Consider the following 12,376-nt stretch of genomic DNA (forward strand, 5'->3'; position numbering starts at 1 on the left):
TGTTATCTTCCATTGGTGTAGGTCTTATCCAGAAGATCACGAATGCATTGGTATTGTCCGTGTTGCTGAACTGGAACCGACCGAACCGGCAATCTAATAAGATACACCAGCCAGCCTAACCCCACAAACACGCGGGCGGGAGTCGCCGGCTCCTATGGATTCATTCCATTGATTCCGGCTTACAGATTCTCCACACATGAAAAGATCTGAGCACCACACCACCCACTTTGAGTGGTGTTTAGTTGCTCTCATACAGAGAGGGAGAGAGTGATCGTGCTTTTTTAATCTCAAATTTCGAATGAACTTTTCAATTGAGTGTCGCTCGAGGGACACTCATCAGGTGAGATAACCACCCACCCATTTCCATCGGTTTTTCGCTGGGAACACCTTCTCCATATGTTTGTGTCTCCGACCGAATGGATCGAGTAAAGTTGAGTGCCGGTCGAGGGACCTGAGCAATCCAACCAGAGCCCACGGCAAGTCAGTGTGCTGAGTACCACCGTCCGATGAAGATCGGCACGGATTGATCGTCCTCGTCGCCGTCATTCGTCGGTGTGCCGTGTAGTGTTTTTGGTGTTCTTGTTGTTACTTCACACAAGTTCCTGCGGCCACCACCTCTCTCTACCGGATTTGGGGGAACCGAGGTACAACTCTCGTCTCGTGTGTTCGGTGTGGTGCTGTGCACCTCAGCAGATCACAGCACATTAAGGTGCGGCTGTTGCTGTTGCTGCTTTTGCTGGTGGTTCGGTTAATGAGCGCGATCTCCTAGAAATTGCTGTGGGCTTTCGCGGGTTTTGTGGGGTGCTCGTGGTGAGGATGATGATGATGATGATCGTAACAAAGCGATCGATTGTGCTGTGCGACATTTTACGGGGATTTAGGTTTGCGCGAGGTTTCTGATTTGTGTGTGCGCTCTTCTTGAGGTGTGTAAAGAGGACATCCTTTTAGCCGAGTGTTGTGAATCGGGCGTGATCGCGCGGTGAAATTCAAAGAGACATCGTCGCCAAGAGGTAGTGTAGTGATCAAGCGAATTGTGAACGGATTTTGGAAAGTTCGACAAACTGCAACCAGATCCAGATCTCGATCGAGCGGATATTCGCGCACATGCAACGAAACCAGAAGTGAAATTGCAACAACAAGTAAGTGAGTGTGATACTTACCCCCTTAAGTAAGCTCCCTGGAGTGGATTGGACTGGACTGGGCCATTCCATAGTCAGCTCACATATCGGGCCAGGCCAAGTCGAATGGATTTGCGCGAAATGTGGCAGCCCCACAATCCCGTTTTCCACCTCGATCGTCTTCGTCTTCGTCTTGATCATGCCAACCTTCCGTCGACGAGATACCTGTTTTCGGAGGAGGAAACGAAATCAAAGAAAAAGTCACATACAAGAGACGGAATAGCTTTATGAATGCAAACAACACTCAACCAACAACATAACTGAACTAACTCTGAGGAAAAAGGGAAAAGAGGAAACAACGATACACCAGGTGATGAAGCAATGGGAAAGGGAAAGGTGTTTCCTATCCTCTCTTGACCGTCGCCGTCTTCGTCTCAGTTCGTCGTCGTCGTGGCCATTCGCCTTCTCCTGTTTGTTCATCACCGATCGTCGTCGTAGCCGTAGTCTTCGTCGTCGTCGTCGTCGTCATCCTCTTCGTCCAGTTTAGTTTGCTCATCCAACTTCTTCGTCTTCCGACGTTTTGCTCGCTGAGGTTGACCATCTTCTTTGCATTTTTATATGTTTTCCGTGGACGTGCCGTGCCACGCCAAGGTTGTGATTTTTCACGGCTGGGATTAAGGAAAAAAAATGCATCTTTTTAATGTTCTAATAGCCTTAATATTTTTCGGTAGATTTTGATTTCAAGTATCAATATTTTAGACGTGAAAAGTGTTATTGAGAGCTCCTCACTTGAAACCATCTTTTTTCAATAAAAATAATAAAATAATAACATTTTTTAAGAATTTTCCGCCAATCTGGAAATTTATGAACATTTATTCTTCAAACAAGCAGAAATTTGCACACCCGGCCCTGCGATGATGCGCCGTACAGAAGTGTTGCTTTTCTAGGTTTCGTCAATAGTCGTGATCGGTCGACGTTTTCTGCAAGGGATTTTACTGTCAGATATATTTCTAAGGAAGGGCATATTGAGTTATTGTTGCTGTCTTCGTGTGAAGTAGAAGGTTGATGAGAGTCCCGGAACTGTTTTGTAGAAGTACAGAAACTGTTCAAAAATGTTACCATAAAAGATCTGCAGGTCCAATAAAATGCAATCATAAATTTAAAAAGTTGGCCGCTTCATTCTGATGATTGGGATCTCACAGGAAAAATCTGAAAACTTAACGAGCATCTGGTTTCTTGTTTTCATTTTTTATTTTGTAAGCTGCAATTTCAACCTTCTTGAATTTTAATTTAAGAGAGTCTTAAGCTGAATCGAATACCACTAAAATATTTGAACTATTTATATATACAGTCCCCCCACAATCATGGGTCACACACAAACATTAGTCACCGGTCATTTAAACTGCTAATATCTTCTGAACTAAAATAATTTTTTTCAAACCACTATTTTTATTTTATCGATAATATCATCAAAATGCATTAAAAATATTATGTGTGCGCTTGATAACTGTAAAATTGCTGTTTGAATAGTTTTTGTCATACTTTAATAATTATCTGTTGAACTATCGCAAAAATATTCAATGTTATAAGGTTGACATCTTAAACCGTTAAGCCCCTTATGCGTGTATTTAAAAAACTCCAACAAAATAAATTGGTCTCTTATAAACAAAAAGGACGATTTTACGTTTTGCAAATGAAACTGAGCGAATAAAATGCGAAATTTGAAACTTATTTGCAAATCAAAACTGACCCATAATTGTTAAAACAACTACCAAATTTCACACAATCATGGGTCACTTTTTTGCTAGCAAAACAAAACATTTCTTGGTTGCTATAGTTCAAGCCGAATGCCCCTTGAATTTATACTATCAGGAATGCCCCTGAATGTTTTCCAGAAACGCGATGATTTCCATGTTGATATTCGGGTGTTGCCATGGACTTCTATGTGACTAATAATTGTGAGCAATTTGACTAATAATTGTTACGGGCTACAATTTTGACCCATAATTGCGGTTTTGAAAAACGCTGATTGTTTCGGTAAATTATGTTATTTTTCAACAAAATTGAAATTAAAAACACATTTGAGCTCAAAGGGTAAGCATTTAATGACTGAAATTCATGCAAAGCTTGATATTTGGTCAACTTACACCCGAATAAACAAGCATTGTGTGGCGAAAGGATACGTTAAGTGACTAATGATTGTGGGGGAACTGTATTTTACCAAATTATCTCAATATTTATTTTAAAAAATATCCCCGTTTTTGACAGAAATCTTGAACATCGACATCATTTTGTTATGATCACCCCGGCCCGGTTATCCTATGATTAGAGTAGGCTTTGATTTTTGTTGACATCGCACGCATTTTTTACGAGCTCCGTAAATATTTTTTATTGAAAAAAGTTTAGAAAGTTAGTTCTTTTCGATTGCGTTTCTCTAAAATGTTGGTGAAACACATATGCCGTTTATTGTGATATGGGGATACCAAATATTCCCCCAGTGTGGGTGAGCAATTGGAGTCAGATCTGTCGCTGTTTTCTTGGAAAAGTCCGCCAAAGTTTTCCAAAAAGAAAAATACTTAAGAAAATGGTGTTGAAAACAGTGTACTATTGTTAAAAAGGGATACAAATAATACCTCCAGCGTGGGTTCGCCATTGCTATTACTTAGAAAAAAATAATGGAACAGTGAGTTTCCCCCCAGATCCTGTGCTGTTTCCTTGGGAAAGTCCACCAATAGGCCAAAAAGAAAATCATTTAAGTAAAAGTGATTCCCAATGAAGCAAGGTTGCCGAGATCACAGAAAAATCTGTTATATCACAGAATTTTGAGCAAAATTTCGTCACAGATCACAGAACTTTAAAATTTTTCACAGAATTCACAGATTTCCTAATTCTTTTTACAGATTTCCAAAATTTTATATTCCTATGTCACTTTTGACTTTTTATTTCTGGTTCTTATTCTTGAAAATATGAAACAAGGTAATATAAATTAATTTTTTTCCATTCAAACCGTGAGTAGTTTCCAATTTGTTGATGTTTAGCATGATTTCCAAATGAACTTCATAGAAATAGTACTGAAATAGCGTCACAAAAAACCGTCACAGAATTTTTGGTTCAAATCACAGAATATGAGATTGTTTTGTCAAAAACACAGATTTTTTTTCGGCAACCTTGCAATAATGCCGGATGTGGACTCCACCAGATTTGATCGAATATGGAGATGAAAAGATTGTGAAATGCTCTGAGTCACGGCTTACTGGGACCTGAAAAATTACTCCTCAGCATTCCTTATTTGTTAAAGAAGAATCCAAATTTGGCATGCGAGGGTATATGGGTAGGAAGAATATTTTAAGGATGGTTTGAGACCCCTCCCTTTTTCCAGTGTGAAAATAGAAAGGGAGGAGGGGTGCTCCCATACATTTGTTTGGCAGTTCTAGAACTAATCAAGCAAGTGAATGTTATATGATATGAGTGGTTGTTTGGGTACGAGAAATGTTTCTATAATTATTTAGGGCTCTTGTTTCTTTCATTGGGGAGATACACATTGGGAGGGGGTCTCCCTTACAATTTAATGCATTTTTCGATGACAAATCATGCAAATGAAACTAAATTTGACATAGGAAACTGTTAAGATGCTAGAAATGTTTCTACGATGTTTTGAGACCCATCCTTCCTTTCAGTGGGGAGATGTGAAGGAAGGATGGGGTCATCTATTCATTTTTTTACATAATTCCAGAACTAATCGAACAGCATAAACCAAATTTAGCGAGGGAGTACATTTGAGTTCGAGAAATGTTTTTTTTTTTTGATTGAGAACCCTCCCTCCAACGAGAAGAGGGAAAGGAAAAGGGAAGCTTTCATTCAATATTTTTATGGTTTTCTTTGAATGATATTTTTCGGTGATTTATGCAAGAGAAAATTGAAACTGTTGATTTTTACGTTTCGGCCTACTGAACTTCAACCATTTACAGAAAAACTGTATTTAAAATACATAGATAAATTTTACAAATTAAAAAAAAAAACTTTGCTATTTCTGATGCATCTCGAAATTCACAACTGATCAACTGAATAAAAAGTTATTCAAGAATAAAAACTACTAACTTGGTACTGGTCTTCATTTTTGTTCAGAACTAGCATTTTTTTCAAATTTTTAAAATAATTAAATTTTAAAACATATTTATATTTTTTTTATGTTATTGGGATCAAAATTTTATGATGATTAACGATCTATCGATAAAAAAAAATCGTAAAATAGATTAAATTTGAGAAAAGCCTCGAATGATCAATACTCATACGCATACCTTTGCCTATAAAGTGAGCAATCCAGATTGCTTTATTTTATTTATTTTATTCCCAATAAAGCCCGAGAAAGTTTACAACTTAAAAGGATTTTAAATGTTTTTTTTTAACGGAGTTAAGTAGAGGTTGACTGGGTATTTGATGCGTTTGTTATTTGGCAGTTCAGTCAAAAAATTTCGAAAACGATTTTTTGATTATTCCGACGTTTCGATGCTGTTTAGCATCATCTTCAGGGAATTAATAGACAAAGTAATGTATTATTTCCGGATTTATTCGGTCTTGCCCAGGGCTTCAAAGTAAAGTGGAAATATACAGCAAACTAAGGCCAAAATTAGGCTCAATTTTTCTGTGCTTATTTCATCCAAATTGTTTTTTTTTTTGGGAAATTGAGAAGAACGCTGCTGACGTGTTTCGTTTATTAAAACAAAAATTTTGGGTGGTTTCAGTACCTTCATTTTGATTTTTTTTCGAATTATCAGTGAACTCAGCTTAAATTTTTCCGGATTTTATTTTGAAAAATTCGAGTTCAAATATTGCCAAGTATTGTTAAAATTTGTGCGAATTCGTTCAGCCAAAAAATGCGGGAAAAATTCTGCAATGATTACTCTAGGGGGCCCCCTTAACTTATATTAGAGTAAAACGGTAAAACTATTTGAGGTATTATTTCAAGGTCCTCTACCTGTTATATTGAACATTTTAATTCCGATTTTCATTTCCTTTCCTAGTTTTATAGAATTAAAGCTGTATGATTAAAACTATGTTAAATTTTCAATTATCTTCGGGGGGAGGGGCCCTGAGCCGGTAACCCAGGATAATTGTATCACTAGATACAAAAATCTTCATATTATTGTCATTCCAATTGATGGTATAAGGCATTTCTCTACTTGTCAGAAGAACAGCTGATTTCTCATGTTTACATTTTCTCGGCATATCGTGGTAGGGTAAAAATAACAACAACATTACGCATGTTCAATGACCAGATAGTAACGATATAAAATTGTCAATGAAAATGTTGTGGTTTTGCAAGCGCGCCTTGGTAAGGAGAATATAAAATCTTAATTTTATTAATTGTAAATCAATAACAAAGTAAGACATGAAGGTATGTTAATGCTTTTAATTGAAGAAGTTTTTAAAAGAAAGTATTGAACAGTGCTTATCATCAAAGATCAAAATGGCGACCAGTCGGTGTTTACGTTTTTTCAAAACAGAAACAAATAGTTACCCTACCAAAATCTGTCTCAGGAAATACTCTGTTCCTTCTTTCATCTTGGTTTCAGATAACTTTTGTATTTACGACACGAACAACGGAACCAAAAATTTCAATGAAAGTTCACTTCCCTACTTCAAACTTACTAAAAAATGCATTAGGCGCGTTTTTCCTACTATCGCAGATTTTTTTTCCTATCGCAGCACCCCGAAAAATTTTCACACACGCGCAGGTGTGTCATAAAGAAGTGATAAACATAAAATAAACGGGAAACCACCAGAAATAGAATATAGATTTAAAAAGTGAAAACCATTCAAAATCAATTGACTGAAGGAACTACGTTTTGGAAGAAAGAAAAAATTGTTAAGCCATGCAGATAATGCTGGAACGTACAACCATTTTTCAGCAAACTGTTCTTGAAAATCTAAGATACATAAATGTATTGAAAATTTGATGATTTCAATGAGAACTTTTCAGAAAACATTCCTTTTTTAAATTTACGTATAATAATTATTATGTAACGAACTTACAAAATAATCTATGGGTCCTGATAGTCTTTGATCGATTTATTTAACTTACCAGTCAGCTCTTGATTTCCGCTCTACACAGCGCCTAAGGAAAACGATGCTCAAAGTCTTTACTTCGCCGAAGGAGACTGTTACTTTCCTGACGATCACTGTTAACGATTGACACATTTGTACGGTATTTCAAATTTTTTCAAGTTTTCCCGACAAAGTGAAAATAAAACCACGTTGAACGTTTGAAGAAAACTTAATGCGTGTTATGTAAAAAAAAAACAAATCAACGCCTACTTTCATTAGATTTCATTTTACAAAGGAGTTCGTCGCCTACCGGTATTGATGTCACTCAAACAACCCGGCAGCCGATCTTGCAAAGACACCCCATGTGCCATGTGGCAAACCTAAATATTTTCAAATGGTTTCCCTTTCAGTTAGTCCAACAGTGTGTGTGCATTTCCGAGTAACCTTCAATTGATTGTAAGTTCGAATCCCAAATTATCTATGATTCTAGGAATCACACGTTTCGTTTACACTGCACTGACTGGATTCTTATTTGAATTTTGAACATCTAGCATCTGAACACCAAGTCAGGATAAGAATAAAGGGGGCGTAAGAAAATTTATGATTCAAACACCTTTCCCTTTGGTTTTATGGGAATGCATCAAGCACTCTATCGCCAGTCTGAGGGTACCTTAAAAACGAGCTCAACGATTAGTCCATCCAATCCAGTCAGTCCACCTGAACCGGAGAGTGTGCTCGAAGGCCCGTGAAGGTCAAAGGAGAAAGTCGTCGGCTTTATTCATGACAGCTTGCTAGCCGGTGCGCCGTTGTCGTATATTCTCTGTTTTTATGTTTGGATTTTCCACGTTTGAAAGCATTTGCGCAAAATTTAGTACCTTCCTATAGTGAACAGGGGGAGAGAGAAAAAACCTCGGAACTCGTGCTAACATTTAGTCATGGCATTGCTACCGCATAGCACACTTGAATTATTTTAACCTCTCTTTTGGGGAGCGGTAATAAAACTATTTCTGCAGGGAAAATCGGGATCGGGTGACCAAATAAACAACAATAGCTAGGAACTAGCCAAGTACTCTCACTCTGTCCCCTGGAGATCGATGCGAACACTTTAATGGGTCATGAGTTGAGTGTCTTGTCGAGTCATGTTGGTAATAGTTGAGCTAGAAATAACCTGTGGCTGAATCAACTGTACGATGTACAAATAGCTGACCCGAGTCCAAAATGTGGAGAAGTTTCACAAAACAACATGGAAAAACACACGGGGAAGTAGAACAAATTACGATGGATGGATCGTTTGTGTTTAGTTTGTTTTTTTTTATCCTCTATCTATCTCTACTGTTATTAATGTCGAAGTACAATATGTGAATAGCTGCAAGTCAGTCAGTCAGTCAGTCAAACTAGCCAAACATCGAGCTTTTTTCAGCCATTCAGCTGTTCAATAATAAAAGGGCAAAGTACTCTCTTTTTGTGTTCTGCGGGTCTGGTGCTAGTTTCGTGTTTATTCCGATGAACTCGGGTCTACGTCGTCAGTCGGTTGTCAGGTAAATAACGGAGTCTGGTGCTTTCTCGTTCGCTCTTTCGCTTCGTATTCGTACTCCCCCGGTCGGCAATGACTGTCCCTTTTCTCTGATTGAGGCTTCCATATTGCCACATCGTCCACATCCACAACATTCATGCATGCATTCATGTTGATGGGTGGAATTTAAATGTCACCTGTAGTGCGGTGCGGGTCGAGAACAGGTGTCTCTGCTGGTATTCTCATTGGAAGTTCGTGGGTTCTTGTTGGATCATATGGCAGTCATATCACTATCAATATTTTGTCAGTGCTATATTTTAATCGAATCGTGAAACTACGGCCCAAAAGGATGTCATTTAGGAACGCTATGGTGTAAATTTAAAATTTACCTTGGCACACGGTTACTTTGACGTGTTAACAGGATTCTAGCGCTCATCAGAATCCTGATTCAGAGAGCTATAATGAAAACTTTAAATTAAAGCATACCCAAAGATACATAACAACTTAAACTGGCGTAAACAAAATTCACATATGACTGAGTAAAGCTTGCCGAGGGACTTATTTCCGCTATTCGATATAGTTCCGATCTATGAAAGACGAGCTTTACGAGTTAAATAAAGGCTGTTCAGCAAGATTCATGCGTTTTAGAAGTCAAAGTGCACGCTAATTGTTGAAACTAACGGTTGCCTAACTGCATCCGGAACAGCACCAAAAAATTTCTGCTGCCACGAAAAGAACCAAAACATTGTTTGTTTTGGTTCTTCTTGCTATGTCCAATTCGAAATCGAGAACAATAGATCAATGATTGCTGAAGACATAATCACACGGTTAAGCGAGACTACTCAAATTCGGTTCATGGTAACACAACAGTGTTGCCAGATATTCGGGGTAAGAGTATCAAAGTACTCATTGACGAATGAGTACTTTCCCGGTTAGGGAATATGAGAAGTGGAAAGTGACAAATAGCTATCGCTGATGTAATGGCTAGTTGTTCAAGGACTTGACGAACAAACCTGAATTAAGATAACTCTATTCCAAATACTGATCCTGCGTTGATAACTCATTTCAACACTAATAAATATTACAGTACTCAATGGCTCTACACACGGAGAAAAAATTCGACTAGTTGATTCAATTTTTTCAGCTATTCATTTCAATTATACAAGCGTATTTGAGTTTGAATCTAAGTGTTTTTGTATCAATTATTCGCTTCTAAAGGCCAGAAATCACATTTTAAAGCTGTGATTCCAAATTAAGCTCAGAATGGCCAAAAAACGCTTCTAAAGGCCAGAAATCGCATTTTAAAGTTGTGATCCCAAATTAAGCTCAGAATGCCCGAAAAACGCTTCTAAAGGCCAGAAATCGCATTTTAGAGTTGTGATCCCAAATTAAGCTAAAAATCGCATTTTAAAGTTGTGATCCCAAATTAAGCTCAGATTGGCCAAAAAACGCTTTTAAAGGCCAGAAATCACATTTTAAAGCTGTGATCCCGAATTAAGCTCAGAATGGCAAAAAAACGCTTCTAAAGGCCACAAATCGCATTTTAAAGTTGTGATCCCAAATTAAGCTCAGAATGCCCGAAAAACGCTTCTAAAGGCCAGAAATCGCATTTTAAAGTTGTGATCCCAAATTAAGCTCAGATTGGCCAAAAACGCTTCTAAAGGCCAGAAATCGTATTTTAGAGTTGTGATCCCAAACTAAGCTCAGAATGTCGAAAAAACGCTTCTAAAGGCCAGAAATCGCATTCTAAAGTTGTGATCCCAAATTAAGCTCAGAATTGCCAAAAAAAACGCTTCTAGAGGCCAGAAATCGCATTTTAAAGTTGTGATCCCAAATTAAGCCAGAAATCGAATTTTAAAGTTGTGATCCCAAATTAAGCTCAGAATGGCCAAAAAACGCTTCTAAAGGCCAGAAATCGCATTTTAAAGTTGTGAAAATTCATAGAAGTTGTATTCCGTGATCTAAAAAAAAGCCTTATTGATGGAAAATATTCAATTTATCAAACAAAATATTTTAGGCAAGTTTCATCATTTTTAACTAAATTTGATTTTTTCTCTTTGCAATCCAGCGTCTTTGTTACATTTAAGGTTTAATACTTTTTTTTTTCAGAACAAAAAATTATATGAAACTTTGTTTTCCGAGACTTCAGAAACCAGGGTTTTAGTAAAATGGTCCATTTTCTCGTTTTTATTGTCTTTTAAGCTTCTCTCAGCTAGCGAATGCCACGTGCATGTCAAGCATTTGTCGTCATTAAGGAATTTTAGAATAACATCTTTTCAATCATTTAACGATTTTTTTTTGTAAAAATCACCATTCCTTGCGATTTTATGAAATTTTTTAGTAAACCCCGTTTTAAGGCGGGATTGGGCACTAGAGGGTTGAAAGTGTTTCAAAAAAATTAAAATTTAATTATATTGAAAAATTATCACAAGAAAAAAATACATATTTATTCCTTTAGTTTCAAAGTTTATCGTCCCGGTAGCGTCAGAAATCCTTGATCCATGTATTTTTCGATCCAAAACAGCTAACCGGATAAAAAAATCGGTCGGAATTTGGTTTGTTCAACCTTTGAATCGGTTAGAAAACAGACCAGCAACCGAATCAATTTCGGGCCTATCCAGTGCCCTGGTGACACAACTCTCCTGACGACGAAAAGTTTTTGCGAGTGAACTGTCAAAATACCCAGCAAACATAACATCGCATTAGAAATGTCAGCTCAACTCGTTAACAATGTCAATGCGAATCGTAATGCCTACCAAACCAAGTAAATGATCGTAAAAATGGTTAGTTAAAGTCTACCGACTCGTATATGACAAAAGTCCGCCATTTTTGCAAATTTGTCTCCCGCGTGCGGGATTCAAATGAGAAAATAACCTTGTTGTTCTCTTTGCGATAAGCAGAGCAACCAGATTTCTAAAAATCAGAGGGTCCATTTGGATAAACTGGCCAATAAGAGTAGCAGCAAATATTGTCACTGGCAACGGTTTGCATGCATTGAGAGCAAAACTTGCGCTCTCTCGCATACTGTCAGGATGTATGGTAAAAGGTGTTGTATATCGTCCAATTTTTACAACTCTTATCGTTTAAGCCAGAAGTTAAAAATATGTATGTATATTGCCTCCACTTTAGTACGTAAATGCTGTTTTTTCGAGTTATATAAGATGATTTTATAATGTATATGAAACGTATAGCAAAGTTTTTTGAGAAATATACCTACAAAAATGTTTGCTCCGGGTCGTTTCCAGATCAAAATCGGTTTGTTATCCGGACGAAAATTGGTCCGTTTTTGGACGGAAATTGGTTTGTTTTCGCACAAAAATTAGTCTGTTTTGCCCTGCCAATCTTGGGCCGATTGCCAATTGTTATCACCCCCCACATAAGACCGCGCATGGTTTTGCCTGCTTTTTCAAAATCAAACCGACTCAAATTCGGTATTTTTTAAGTCTGATTTGTGTGATTCATTTCTGCTCGTTTGCTTGAAAACAGAATGATATTTTCTGGCACTGCTCGATGTTAAAAACAAATACAAGCAGTCTTCAATCAAAGCAAGCGAAACTGTCACACCGAATTTCACCATAAAGATATTTTTGGCGTTTTTGCAAGTTTATTCAAACAGGTCACAAAATTTCTAAAGCTTTTAATAATTTGAAATCGAGTATGGTCAGTTTCGATATGTTGAATTTAATGGAGAGGAATATAT

General features: G+C 37.4%; 1 protein-coding gene across 5 annotated transcripts in view; it reads left to right on the plus strand.

Annotated features, from left to right (window-relative positions):
• LOC129740127 (low-density lipoprotein receptor-related protein 2) overlaps positions 1–12,376 on the plus strand; it is a 113,647-nt gene that overhangs the window by 32,958 nt on the left and 68,313 nt on the right. The window contains exon 1 of one of the 5 annotated variants that reach the window (XM_055731739.1): positions 498–644. The exons of the other annotated variants lie outside the window; for them this stretch is intronic. The gene's annotated coding sequence lies outside the window, so the exon portion shown is untranslated. Of the gene's footprint in view, positions 1–497; positions 645–12,376 lie in introns of those variants that run through there. 5 annotated transcript variants of the gene reach the window in all.

Source organism: Uranotaenia lowii, chromosome 1, assembly GCF_029784155.1.
Source record: "Uranotaenia lowii strain MFRU-FL chromosome 1, ASM2978415v1, whole genome shotgun sequence".
In the NCBI taxonomy this organism is placed as follows: Eukaryota; Metazoa; Arthropoda; class Insecta; order Diptera; family Culicidae; genus Uranotaenia; species Uranotaenia lowii.